The sequence below is a fragment of the Syngnathoides biaculeatus genome, chromosome 11, assembly GCF_019802595.1.
Source record: "Syngnathoides biaculeatus isolate LvHL_M chromosome 11, ASM1980259v1, whole genome shotgun sequence".
NCBI lineage: Eukaryota > Metazoa > Chordata > Actinopteri > Syngnathiformes > Syngnathidae > Syngnathoides > Syngnathoides biaculeatus.
Window position 1 is genome coordinate 18040327 of NC_084650.1, and position 12712 is coordinate 18053038.

Here is a 12712-nt window from a genome sequence, read left to right on the forward strand (position 1 = left end):
AGGCAGGGTACATGTTGAACTGGTCGCCACCCAATCGCAGGGCACATGGAGACAAACAGCTGCACTCATAATCCCACCTATGGCCAATTTAGAGTGTCCAATTAATGTTGCATGTTCTGGGGATGAGGGAGGAAACCGGAGTGCCCGGAGGAAACCCATGCGGGCACAGGGGAGAACATGCAACTCCACACAGGCGGGTCTGGAATTGAACCCAGGACCTCAGAACTGTGAGGCCAACGTTTTCCAGCTGATCCACTGTACCACCCTTCTTTCCCCCAACATCCCAAAAACACGCACCAATAATTGGACAATCTAAATTGCCCCAAGGTGAGATTGCGAGTACAGCTGTTTGTCTTGACGTGTCCTGCGATTGGCTGGCAACCAGTTCAGGGTGTACCCTGCCTCCTACCCATTGACAGCTGGGATAGGCTCCAGCTCTCCCCACAACCCTGGTGAGGATAAGCGGCAAAGAAAATGGATGTCTGGATGGGACAAAACTGTCCAGAAATGTCCAAATGAAAATAAAATGAGCAACTTCCTGTGTCTTTTTGAGAAGATGTTCTTTTAAGTATTGTCTGCATGTAGACATAGTGTCACGAACCAGCGGTGGGGGGACCCAAATGCAGGACTCCAAGACGAGGAGATGATGTAAGATGTTGTTTTATGTCGGACACAGGTCGATTCCAAAAATCAGTGAAGAAAAAGGCAGAGGTACAGATATGCTAAAGCAAGGTCCAATGACTATGGGGCAAACTAATTAGCATAACAGGACGGGATTAACCAAAGGGCACAGAATCGCTGTGACGAGGATAACTCAACACTACACTTCTACACTACAGTGGTGGGGAATCCAACTGGCAGTGAATGCAACACACTGACACAAGGCAACGAACCGACAAAACTCCAAATTTAAATACATGCTCTAATTCGAGTCCGCATGGAAAACAGCTGTGGCCGGTGACAGGTGTCAGAGGTGACACCGCCCAGAGCGGTGGCCAGGCCACGTCCCTCTTGGCCGTGGTCCAGCCTTGCTCATGACACATAGACATGTAAAAAAACGTTTTATTTTGCTAACTTTAACTGGATTTACTGGCGCTACGATGTCAGCCTTGACGCAAAATTGGAGAGTTCCTGTGTATTTCTAAGTATGACGTTTTGAGACTTTTTTATGGATCTACTTATGATTCATATCCCTACCAAGTTTCATGGTGCAAAGTGGAAAGCGCTTCAGGGGCGGGATTTTCAAATGACTTGAGTGTTTTTTGCCTCGTCATCAAACTTTCACCAGGAGATTCCACACAAACACAAGGATAAAAACTCAAATCATTTGAAATGTAGTTTTGTCCATATGTGGTTAATAATGTTGTCATAACTGCCCAAAACCTAGAGGAGAAATTTGTCTTGAAAACAGGCTTGAATGCCTCCAAAATGACTGCTTCAAACCAAAATGGCCAACTTCCTGCACTCTTCAACCGAGGCTTCTCGAGAATTTTTTTGTGGGTCAGCTCGTGACAGACATTTCTACCAAATTTCATGTTGATTAGCCAAACTTCCTGCAAGGGGGGGGAATTATGTATTTACTCTATTTGCAAGACTTAAAAGGAAATGTCCAGTGGTGTTGTACGCTTGACTTGTGACACATACATAATGTGTGTGCGTGTGTGTGAGATGATGTAGCACATGTGAGTTTATGTCTCTTAATGAAAACTGAGGCCACAGTCCCAAAATCCCAACACTAATCACCATCTCGCTCTCTGGACACCCTCCCCCCCCTCCTACACACACACACACACACACACCACACACACACACACACACACACACACACACACACACACACACACACACTGATACTGTGCATTGTGTGCGTGCGCGTGAACACGTGTACACACAATCATCCATCTTGCACACCCTCCTCCCAAGAAGTGAATGCGTGCGTGCGTATCTGGCCGCGCTTTGAAGACGTGCGAATGAGAAAGATGTTGTTTATCATGGCAGTAATTAAACCCGCTGTTCAGCTTTAATTAAAATATAACGGCAGTACTAAGTATGAAACACGCGCACGGGAAAAGCTCGCGCGTACACACTCGCGCGCGTGCAAAAAATACATCTTTGGCTGGGTATTCGCCACAAAAGATAACGCAACACGGATGGCGATAGGAAGCGGCGCGATCCGATGTTCGCGATCCCCCCCCCCCAAAAAAAGGCCCGAAACCAAATAAGATTAAATGCGAGCTCTGGAATGTTAATTATTCCCGAAACCTCAATTAAAATTGAAACGGCTTCCCGTGTATGTATAAATTTACAGCCGTGAGCAAAAAAAAAAATTCGGGGATGGCGCGGGTTGAACAGGACACGCTTAGCAGGATTATACCAATGTTGCTGTTTAATGAATTAACTCAATAGTGTAAATTGAAATGAGAAATAAATACAAAAATTGATTTAGCAGTTGGGCTAATGACTATAAAACGTCTACACACCCCTGTTTTCATGCAGCGTTACAGTATGTAGAAATAGGGACCATGATTATTTTATTTTATTTTTTTGAATCCATATTTAAACTTGTGTAAAACGGGAGTCCTGATTACATTTGAAGTGCCTCCAAATCAAGTTCAGCTTGCACAGTCTAGTACAGTACGCTTACGGCCACGCTACCCTGAGAACGCCCGATCTCGTCAGATCTCAGAAGCGAAGCGGGTTTGGCCCAGCTTAGTACTTGGACGGGAGACCGCCTGGGAATACCAGGTGCTGTAAGCTTCTCTCCCCGCCTAAATGCAGAAGGGTTGCGTCAGGAAGGGCATCCTGTGCCAAACAAATATGCGTTCATCTAAGATGACACGCTGTGCCGACCCCTAACGGGACAAGCCGAAAGGAAAAGAAGTCTAGTACAGTCTCGCACAATGGTAGGTAGTACCCCGTGCCCATCAGAATCAGCTTTATTGGCCAAGTATGTGACAACACACAGGGAATCTGTCTCCAATGGTTGGAGTCGCCTTAGGATGACATACACCAGGGGTGTCAAACTCATCTTTGTCACGGGCCACATTTTACTTAGGGTTTCCCTCAGAAGGGCCATTATGACTGTGAAACCATAAAAATCTTGAACTGCCTCATCATATTTACACATGAAATTTATGAACTCGTTTTGGAATCAGAAATCAAGGGTGATGGGTTTTCCAACTATTGTTGTTTGGGAACACAAAAATGCTCGCAATAGCTCAACGCTTTCATTTATGACATGACAATTTGAAATTTTGGGACAGATTTGAACAAAAATCATGGAATTTGATACACATGATTTGCCTCTGCGGGCCACATAAAATCATGCGGTGGGCCGGATCACGCCTCTGGGCCTTGAGTTTGACACCTGTGACATGCAACGAGTACGAAAAACAACAGACAGTCACTTGAGAGGGAACATTTTTGTTTTCTCACACTTGTGCACAGGATGCTGACTCTTCTAGCATTTAGAATGCCCATGAGCAGTCTGCTATCGAAGAAAACCACAAATATGACACTCCACATACAGTGAAGAAAATAAGTATTTGAACACCCTCCTGTATTGCAAGTTCTCCCACTTAGAAATCATGGAGGGGTCTGAAATTTTCATCGAAGGTGCATGTCCACAGTGAGAGAGACAATCTGCAAAGAAAAATCCAGAAATCACAATGTATGATTTTTTTTGAACGATTTTTTTGTGTGATACAGCGGCAAATAAGTATTTGAACACCTGTCTATCAGCTAGAATTCTGACCCTCAAAGACCTGTTAGCCCGCCTTTAAAAGTCCACCTCCACTCCATGTAGTATCCTGAATCAAATGCACATGTGCGAGGTCATTAGCTGCACAAAAATCGTTAATAAAAGAAAGAGTTGTGATTTTTGGATTTTTCTTTTTTAAATTTCTCTCTCACAGTGGACATGCACCTATGATGAAAATTTCAGATCCCTCCATGATTTCTAAGTGGGAGAACTTGCAATATAGTGGGGCGTTCAAATACTTATCTTCCCCACCGTATATATCTTTTGAATTTTTAAACAAATATTTGGGCCAAGCAAAAAGTTTGCAGTACACTTTGTAACAATCTGTTTCTACATGTTCATTGCAGTGTTGTGTGTGGCACCGTCTCACAAGAATGGCAGTCTTTTTAGACATGGTTTCTGGAAACTTTTTTCGTGTGTGTGGCTCTATTCATGTTATACATGTTTACCAAATTTCACGTTTCATTACGACATTAATTGGACGCTCCAAATTGCCCCTAAGTGTGGTCGTGAATGCGGCGGTTTGTGTCTCTGTGCCCTGCGATTGGCTTGCAACCAGTTCAGGGCGTACCCCGCCTCCTGCCCATTTACAGCTGGGATAGGCTCCGGCACTTCCCCAACCCTTGTGAGGATAAGCGGCTAAGAAAATCCATGGATGGATAGACGTCAAACTGGCTTTGAGGGCTACATTTTAAATTTGTCTGAATGCCCAAACTGAGTCTGAAACGGTCGGTTTGAACCCAAATGATACGACTTACTCTACTTCCTGTGTCTTTTCAGACTTGGGTGGGGTCTTGTTATGTTTTTGTGGGTCTACTCATGATAGACATGCCTGCCAAATTTGATGTCGCAAAGTCTAAGTGGCTCTGGGGGCTGAGTTTCGACTCGGTGTTACTCGCCAAAATGAACTTCAAAATAAGAGGCTTTCAGGATGGAGTTCTTTGAGACTATTTTTGAGGGTCTGCTCGAGACATTTCTACCAAATTTCACGGCGACAGAATCAATACAGTCAATGAGATTGGCACAACTTTATTGTCATAAAAATGTGTGAATACAAATAATAATGATTATAATAAATACATTCATAGGAACAACTTCCTGCTACACCCCCCCAACCCCCCAGTAACGACTACATCCCATAATATTCACACATACATACTCACTAACAAACCACTGTTACACACGCGCAATAAATAGTCCATTCAACTATTAGGCATTGTTGAGAAGAAGGCTTGATTGACAGCTTGCATGGAGGGCGGGGCTTAAGAGGAATGGATTAGGTGTATTCAGATGTTACATAGTAACTCCTCCCACTTGGTTAACAAAAGGTTAATGTGGTAATAAGCATTACTTTACAAGTTAACTAACATGCCGTTTTTGTTTTTTTGTCTCGAAAATCATACAAAACCGTGAATCAACGTTGATGGTTTCATTAGCTCGGTCGGCGTCAAATCGATACATACATGCTTAAATTAGTAGACCATTTTCAGTGATGTCCACACATAAACCGCTAGCTAGCATTTATCAGCACTTTTAACCCGAGACAACATTCCAGATAGATTGACACCTTGACTTACGAGCTAAATTTTTTCCGTGATCATGTTCGTAACTTCATTTACATGTATATCAAATCAATTATACCTACGAATTAAAGTGCAATTAAACTGTTCCATATTCCACAAAACACCATAAATGTGTTTTTAATTAAGAAACCTAGCATGAAATTCTAACAAAAACATAGTAAACATTATGCAAGAGATTCTAAAAATAGTTATAATTATAACATAATTATGTAATTACTTCCTGCACGGTCATATTCATATGTTGGGTGTGTCCCTTTAAGGGGCGTGGCCTAATGAATGACGTCAGGAGTCACTCCTTGCAAATGTTCTCGTTTAATATTTTGGTCCTTGTTCAATAGATGGCTGTAAGTGCATTAGCGGTTTTAGCTAGTACCGTATTTTATGATGAAAATAAATAAGCAATAAAGTAATTTTTTTTCACTCCGAGGGGTAACTGCAGCTTGTAGTCGCAAATTTTGCCTCGTAATAAAGAGCAACAAAAAAAAAGAAACAGTTTGTAACTCAAAAAACTCTTTAAGTCGGGGTACTCGTAAGTCAAGGCGACACTCAAAGTGTTTTTTTTTTTTAGCACGTAGCTAAGCACGAATACCACACAGGTCGATGTACAACACAACATTGTCTTGATCGTTTCCATGACGTTTGACTTCTTGTCGTTCACGTTAGCTACCTAGCCTAGCCTAGCTTTCTACCCTAGCCACACAGCCTAGCCACTTTGCTTTGCCACCTAGCCTAGCGACTAACAGCGAGATGGCTGAGATCAGACACTTTGGTAAGCAAATAAAAAATAAAACTGCTTTTAGGTAAAAGGTTTTCTTTTTTGGGGGGGGTTGGTTGATTTGTATTTTTACATTAGATAAAGTATATGCTAATGCAAAAAAAAAAAAAAAAGCTTGAAAGATCACGCAGTTGTTGCCGTTATTTGAACACGTCACATTACACAACTTGTGGTATAATATTCAATTGTTTGAACAGGGTGTCTGCACAATGAAGACCTCTCATTTATGAAATATGACTACTTCGTTGAGACCATACTGCATCTGTACATCACAATTCTCCATGTGATAATATGTTTGACCGCGACCATTGTGAGGATAAGTGGTTCAGAAAATGAGATAATAGTTTGATAAACTAAAAAATTTTGGAGGAGTGGGGAAGGGGCACTTTTTTGAGTAATTATTAATATCTATTAAAATAGAGCCCTAAGTGGCATACGTTCCACTTAGCGATTGAGGTTAGTGGTTACTGGGTTACTGGGCTAGAATTAGCAGGGTTTGAAATAGCGGTCAGTGGTTTTGGGTTCGGTTTAGGGCCTTTGAAATGAGGGTTTTGTGGTTAGTTCGAGATAGGATTCAGGTTAGTTCAAGTTACAATTCGATATGAATTTGTGGATTTGGTAATTTTGCATGAATCAGTACAGAAGAAGTAGCTGTCGTTTTCACAATAGTTGGTGACCCCTGGAATCGGGGTTTAGCGTTAGTTAGGATTACAGTTAAGAGTTTTAGGATGAGTGTTGGGTTCAGTTAGGGTCACTGGGTTGGAGGCTTAGTGGCTATCACAGGAGTTCATGAAGGACAGGGTTCGAGTAGGGTTAGTGGTGGGTGTTTAATCGACGAATCAGCAACTAATCAATTATGGAATGAAACAACAATTATGATAACGGGTTAATTATTTAGAGACCTTGTGTAACTTCAAATTGCCCAACTGCTCAGAATTTCAGCCTTTCAACAGGAGTCTACGATTTCTGTAGCCCTTATGAAAGCTGTTTTTGTGTTCGCTTAAAATAAGATGTTTGCAAATGTTTTCATTTTGAAAAATGATTATCCAGATTTATGCCCATTTCCAAACATCTTAGAGGCCAAATCAGTAACTGAATCTATCTATTTCTCAAAAAAATGTCACAGCATTTTCTGTAAAGTCAATTCTAAATGTCCTGCTTGAATAAAGGGACGGAAATTGTTTTTTTCCCCTGATTCATCGAGTGGTTGAAAACCAAAAAAAAAAGATGAATCGATTGTTAAAAATCATCATTAGTCGCAGCTCTATGTAGTTGGTTTACAGTTTAGATGGGATTAGGACCTTCGGGGTAGTTACACATAGGGTAGTGTGTTTTACAGGGTTGGATTAGGTTTTGGGCTGGGGGTTCAGGTTAGGTTAGTTAAGGTAACGGTTAGTAGTTTTCGTGTTGCTAGATTTAGGCTCTTGCTATGGTTAGAGTTAGTGGGTTAGCAGTTTTGGGATAGAGCTTAGGGCTAGTTAAGGTAATAATTATGTGTGTAGGGTTAGTAGTGTATTTGCCATGAGCGAGGCTGGACCACGGCCAAGAGGGGCGTGGCCTGGCCACCGCTCCAGGCGATGTGATCTCTGACACCTGTCGCCGGTCACAGCTGTTTCACATGAGGCACTGTGAGTAGACCAAGTATCTAAGTTGGAGTTTCGTCACTGGCATTTGCCAGTTCGTTGCTTTGTGTTAGTGAGTATGCTTCACCGCATCCCGGGTTACTCCGCAACTTAGCTTCCATAATCATCGAACCCTGTTTCTCGTTTTTTGGATCCTGCTTTCTTGGGCTGTGCAATTGTGGGTCTCTAGTTAAGAATAAAACCCACTGAACATTATGCCTTTGCCCGGGAGTCCTGCATCTGGGTCGGCCTCCGCACCGCTGGGATGTGATAGTATTATGGTTTGGGGATTTGTTTAGGGATAGCTGAAGCTAACGTTATGGTTTAGTTTTTAGGAAAAGGTTTTCACTTGGAAATACCAGATGTAAGACTTTTTTTGAAATATTGATTTTCAGACACCCTGCTTAAACTGTTTCCAGACTTCCTGTTATATCATGTTAGAAACATGCTCAAGAAAAGAAGCTCTTGTGTTTTTAGGCCAGTGGTTTTACAGTCTTTTAAAAACATTTGAGTATACCAAAAATTCAGTTCTTGAGGGACCAATTAAAAATGAAAAAAATTAAATAAAATTCATTTTCCTGGCAGGAATTCTGTCCCCAGAGAGTTGACAGAATTTTTACCCTGACCTCCGAAATAAACACAAAAAAATGGGGGGGAAAACAAAAAAAAAGGGGGGGGGCTAAAGCAGATGTTTGCTGACCATTCAAGGATAAAAACAAAAAAAAAAGGTAATCCAGCCGGGCCATGGGAGTCCAAAAACAATTCCGTCTTGTAGCGGATATTTTCTTCTCGTTCCAAAAAAAAAAAAAAGGAGCATTAAAAGAAATCCTTACAGGTACAGCAAAGACGTGAAAAAAAGCGCAATAGTGTTTAAAATGGACCAGGAAGAAGAAAAAGAAAAGTTCTTTGGGACTTTTTTTGTCTTAAGGAAGTCTTTTTAGTCCGGCCGCCCTCTCCGGCTGGCTGCTGGACGACGCTGCACCTACGAGAGGATAGACACGCAACGTCTTACACCTCAATTCACCTCAGGTCACGCCAGGCACAAAAGCACAATCCATGCAAAAAAAAAAATAGAAAAAAAAATGGAAAAAAAGTCTAAAAACAGCAGAAGATGGGGGGGGTTCAAAATAGAAGCGGCTTGAAAAAAATGGATCAGCGCTAGAAAGCGAAATTAATTCTTGGAGGATATTAAACAAACAAAAAAAAAAGGTGGACAGTACATTCGCATTATTTATGACATGAAACACAAAAACAAGAATGTAACATCTTTGAAAAATGGTAAATGTGGAAATTTGATGCATTTTAATTTGCATTGCATTTGTTACATTAGAAAAAGAAAAGACCGAAAACCACATCACCTTAAATACACAAGGATCTTTATGTTTTTATATCTAATAAATCAAAGATACATAGATTCTAAACCATGGTTAGCACCATCATGGCAGATGAATGCTAACTTGCTAATATATTTAGCAAGTTACCAACAATTTTTAATGTCAGTACCCTTTTTTTTCATAACTCACATTAAGAAGTATATTTTATGGGCTTTGATTTGACTTTTTTGCTAAGTTGTTTTGCTTTTTAGCTGAGTGACATCTCTGGATTTCTTCTCATCTTAGTTAGGGGGCTTGCAAACTAGCCTCGTGACCTAGCTAAGCTAAGAGCTCGAAATACCTCAGTGACAAGTAAAAAGACTCGGACGTAAAGGCAGTGATCATTGGGGTAAGAATGAATAGTTGCTTAGGAATCATAAAACGTTCATAAATACATTGTTATTCACAGATTAGCATCACCAGTTAACTTCGTGGACGAGCAGCTAACTAGGTTTAGCAAGTTAGCGCTTGATTTTCTTTGTCGACCATACTTTTGGTGAATTCACATTTAGCAGTTTAGCATTCAAAGTTGTGATGACGATGTATTGATTATTTATGAAGTTGACGAGCTAGCCGAGCAGCGTTAAGGCCTAACGCTTGAGCTAAGCCAAAGAGTGAGGAGTTTTTTTTTTTTGTTGTTGCTAGGACCTATCCCAGGTAACTTTGGGTGAAAGGGGTTTGGGGGGGGCTAACACCCATTTTTTGGTCACCCAACATAGGCCACATATAAACGAACAAGAGTCTTCAATTAACCTGCCATGTTTATTTTTTGGGATGTAGAAGCAAACTGAAGTTACCGGAGAAAGGACAACGCGTGTAAGGGGAGAACATGGAAACTTCACACAGGCCGGGCTGGATTAGAACCCAGGTCCCCAGAACTATGAGGCGCTGATGTGCTAAACATCCACCGTGCCGCCGAGTACGACGATCACGTTTCAAAATTTTACATAGCAAAATCTCACACTTAACATTACTGTGTGGAAAAAAATTGCAGCTTTGATTTTTATGGCTCGTTTCAAGGGAGCCAAAAATCTGAAGTTAACGCAAAATGCGGACTTACAACATAAGTATGTTCTAACGTCACTACTTGTTGTCTATGTTTTTTCTCTTCCCTCATTTGTGCGACACTGTAGGTGATCATCCTCACCCTCCATTTCCTCTTCCTCCCGCTGCTAGCGATGTGGCTTCCGAATCTAAGAAGTGGGTCACTCAAAGTGTCTTCCGAGTGTCATTTAAGGTGGTGACATTTAAAGGTGAGAGGAAGGAAAGGGAAAAGCACGACCGTGAAGATCGTCACAAGCAGGAAGGCGTCAAATCCTTAAAATTTGCCCCAAATTACTGCAAATTACAAAATGGTGGACTTGTTCTTCAATTCTAGACTTGGATGATTTTTAGGGAGGTTTTGTGCATCCTGTTATGATAGGCTAGTCCGTCTAAGTTCATCGGTGTCAGGGACTATTTATTTTTAAAATGGATTGACCGGTCAAATTGAGCAATTAAGAAAAAAAAAAGGCTAATTCAAACCACAATGTTTGACTTATTGTTCAAGTTGAAGCATGAGTCCTTGAGACTTTCTGTGTTCTGTTATCATAGACATCTCGAAAAAAAATTTCACACTGATCTGTGAAACTGTTGACAAGGTATTTTTTTTTTTTTTTTACTTTTTAGGAATCCTTGACATCTGAAAAACTATTAGCTCTGTAGCACCTCCATCGCTATTCAGAAAATTCTTTCGAAATTGAGTTCCAATGGCCAGCTGTATTTTATAACATAAAATTTGCTAAACATAACCACAGTATAATGAATCGGCCCACAAAAAAAGCTCTTTAGACGTTATGGCTGAAAAGAAACAGGAAGTCTGCGATTTTGGTTTGAAGCAAAGTCCGCATTTAAGATCAATGGGTTCTGTTTTGACCCAAATTATTAATAAATTACACCACCGAAACCAGTTTGACTTAGCGACATGACATTTGGTAGGTCTGTCAATCATGAGGAGACCCATACAGTGAAGAAAATAAGTTTTTCAGCACCCTGCTATATTGCAAGTTCTCGCACTGAGAAATCATGGAGGGGTCTGAAATTTTCATCGTTGGTGCATGTCCACTGTGAGACAGATAATCTAAAAAGAAAAATCTAGAAATCAGTAAGTATGATTTTTTTTCATGATTTATTTGTGTGATACAGCTGCAAATAAGTATTTGAACACCACGGAAAGTTCCCCTGCTTAAACCAGCACGCCAAGGCCCGTCTTAAGTTTACCATTGACCATTTGGTTGATACAGAGGAGTTATGGGAGAAGGTTTTGGGGTCAGATGAGACCAAAATAGAACTTTTTAGTCCTAATACCACTAACCGTGTTTAGAGGAAGACGAATGATGAGTTCCATCCCAAGGACACCGTCCATACTGTGAAGCATGGGGGTGGTAGCATCATGCTTTGGGGGTGTTTTTGTTTTTTTTTCTCACTGTATTAAGGAGAGGATGACCGCGACAGTGTATTGTGAGTTTTTGGGGTTAGAAAATTTTTGGAGGAAGCTGAAACTCCGTGGTTCTCACCCACATGCCAGAAACCCTTCTGATCTAGAGAGGATCTGTGTGGAGGAGTGGGCCAAAATCCCTCCTGTAGTGTGTACAAACCTGGTGCACAACTACAGAAAACGTTTGACCTCTGTAATTGCAAACAAAGGCTACTGTACCAAATATTAACATTGTTTTTCTCAGGTGTTCAAATACTTATTTGCAGCTCTATCACACAAATAAATTGCACCTACGATGAAAATTTCACACCACTCCATGATTTCTAAGTGGGAGAACTAGCAATATAGCAGGGTGTTCAAATACTTATTTTCGTCACTGTAAAAAAAAAAAAGTCTCAAGCCAGTATGCCTGAAAAGACAACGGAAGTCTGCCGCTTTTGCTCAAAAGTGGCATTTTAGGCTGAGTTGTGGTCAACTAGACTTGGATCCAAAACTTTCACCCCCAAACTAAGTCTACTGTAGCAACTTGAAATTTGGTCGTCATGAATATGCTCACAAAAAAAGTCTTTCAAAACTGTAGTTAAAAAGACATTTCTTATAAAGTGGCCATTTTAGGCTGAATTTCAACTAACTACATTTTAATAAAAAAGTAAATGAATAAAAATTCAGTTTCAATGTGAAATTTAGTAAACATGTCAAGACCAACAAAAAAAAAAAGGTTTCAGGAAGTCATGCTTGAAACCAGATAAGAAGTCTGCCTTTTTGCTTTAAAGGGGCCATTTTAGTGACACCAAACTATCCATCCATTATCTACCGCTTTTCCGGGTCACGGTTCGGGGGAAAGTCGCTTCAGCAGGGATACCCAGACTTCCCTTTCCCCAGCCACTTCTTCCAGCTCTTCTGGTGGGATCCCGAGGCATTCCCAAGACAGCTGAGAGACACAGTCTCTCCAGCGTGTCCCGGGTCGTCCTCAGGGTCTCTTCCCAGTGGGACGTGCCCAGAACACCTCACCAGGGAGGTGTCCAGGAGGCATCTAGATCAGATACCCCAGCCACCTCATCTGGCTCCTCGCAATGCGAAGGAGCAGCGGCTCGACACTGAGCCCCTCCCTGATGACCGAGCT

General features: G+C 41.3%; 1 protein-coding gene and 1 pseudogene across 1 annotated transcript in view; one reads left to right on the forward strand and one right to left on the reverse strand.

Annotated features, from left to right (window-relative positions):
• The window catches only part of LOC133509035 (protocadherin-11 Y-linked-like), a 69355-nt gene that overhangs the window by 19599 nt on the left and 37044 nt on the right, over nucleotides 1-12712 (reverse strand). The gene's annotated exons all lie outside the window — the stretch shown is intronic.
• LOC133509268 (5S ribosomal RNA) lies at nucleotides 2639-2757 on the forward strand (annotated as a pseudogene).